Source organism: Poecilia formosa, unplaced genomic scaffold (genome assembly GCF_000485575.1).
Source record: "Poecilia formosa unplaced genomic scaffold, Poecilia_formosa-5.1.2 Scaffold11, whole genome shotgun sequence".
Classification (NCBI taxonomy): Eukaryota; Metazoa; Chordata; class Actinopteri; order Cyprinodontiformes; family Poeciliidae; genus Poecilia; species Poecilia formosa.
The window spans coordinates 464,235-466,150 of NW_006799950.1; the positions used below are offsets into that span (position 1 = coordinate 464,235).

The 1,916-nt window shown below is 40.3% G+C and overlaps 1 protein-coding gene across 2 annotated transcripts in view; it reads right to left on the reverse strand.

The window, feature by feature from the left end:
• The window catches only part of nt5c2b (5'-nucleotidase, cytosolic IIb), a 24,066-nt gene extending 22,604 nt beyond the window's left edge, over positions 1–1,462 (reverse strand). The window contains exon 1 of one of the 2 annotated variants that reach the window (XM_007543137.2): positions 1,199–1,462. The gene's annotated coding sequence lies outside the window, so the exon portion shown is untranslated. The remainder of the gene's footprint in view (positions 1–1,198) is intronic. The other variant, XM_007543150.2, reaches the window with a different exon arrangement.
• Between the last annotated feature and the right edge of the window lie 454 nt (positions 1,463–1,916).

Consider the following 1,916-nt stretch of genomic DNA (forward strand, 5'->3'; position numbering starts at 1 on the left):
TTTTTTACATATTAGTTAAAACTATTGCCATGTAGTGACAGTATAACATGAGATAGATAATCTGTGAAAATATCGAGCTCCTATTGCCATTTGAAGAAATGCACTGCTCCCGGTCAAAAACAAGGAGTGTCTTAGTGCTGTCAATCAAACTCGTGAACATGCTGCTAAATGTAATGGCTGATCAACAGACCAGCAAGTGTCTTATATAAAATAATAATAATTCTGAACAGCCAAATTTGTCTTTCATGTAAGAAAGGGGAAACTCTAGCAGGCTTCTTGTAGCCAGCTGATTAGCACTGTGCACATACCAGCTGCTTCACTCCACCAATGAAAACTCCAGCACCTTGTCTGACTGCATGAGGAAAGAGTAAAGAATGAGGAAAAAGGCAGGAGATTGGAGACAAACCTGTTTATCTCAAACATCCTTCGTCATTACATGTCAAACTAAATATTGATTGTAGAAAAAAGTTCAGGCTGAATAGATTAAAAAAAACAACAACAACAACAACAATAGTCTGGTGACTTTGCTGACTTTGTTAGCTGTAATTACCAGTGCTGTGTTTGTGCTTCCCTTGCTGAAACTGTTTCTCCCTCAGCTAAATACTGCAGGAAAGGAGGAGCAAAGGTAGCTTATTTATTTTATTTTTTTTTACTTTAAATGGAAGCAAGAATAGAAGCGAGTTTTAAGTCCTGCCAACGACCCCCGTTGATTAAAACTCTCACTGCAAAGCTTGCATCATAGTCCAATTTCTGCACCTATTCCTATAGCTATATGAGGTCGAGATAACAGACTCACTCGGATACTTTTTATGCTCGTGTTGTTTAGCTAATGTCTATGTGGCAGCTTGATTTGATTGACTTTGACAGACAAGTCAGCTCTTCTCGGTGATTTTCCTCTCTCTGGTCGAGTTGTTTCGTCGTCTCCGTGGCTTAAGATGCACTTCAGTCAAAAACTATCTGCTCCAAACTATAGCCTCAAAGAACACCTTGTTCGCAGCGCTGCCAAACATCTAATTACATTGGCTAACAACCGTAGGCTGTTTTCCTTTTTCTTTTTTTTTCTTTTGACTGACAAAGACTGAAAGGACAACAGGAAGCAGGACTTCAAATAACTATACCACACTATCTCCCCTTGGTGAAACACAAAGAAGACAGTCTAAGCACATTTCTCCTACAAGTGACGTGTTTCAGCACTCACCTCCGAGTTCCTGAATAAAATCAATGGGCCGTCCGTTAGTCTGAGCATGCGCTGTGAGCCGTGCCAAAGTGGGAGAAAGAGGTGTTTTCCTGCGGTGCTGCTAGACTCTGACAGTGGGAAGCTGGAGGCGCAGCGGCGGTGAAAACTCAGCAGAAAGCCAGGCAGAAAAGTGTCCGAGCTCGGCTAGCTCTCAGCAGACTCCGAGAGATGCCAGCTGTTGTTATGAGACGGTCAGAGGGAGGCGCTTGTTCCTGCGTGTCACAAAGAGGCGGACCCCTCTGCCGTCGTGGCGGAGACACGTGACTGCGTCACAAGAGGCTTTCAGCAGGGAGGGTATAGTTCACAAGCGTTTTCTTTATTTAAAAAAAAAAATTAATAAATAAGGAAAACTATGGAACGCATCTCATTATGTGTTATAGTTTATGTTAAAGTCAGAAAAAAGTCATGTAAGATAGTAAACCACCATTATTTACTAGTACAAATAAAAAATATTGTGTAAAAGTGAAATATTTCCCGCCAGTCATCTCAGAAAGTGAAATGAGTCTATTATCTAGAATCCTCCCTCAAAAAGCGACATAATGCCAACCTTTGTTGTAATTTTTATGGTTACAAGAAACAGATAATCATAATAAAAAACAAAATTGTGTCTCAGAAAATTAGAATACTTTTAAAAAGTTCATTAAAACCAAGGAAGCAGAGCACATCATTCCAGTTCTGA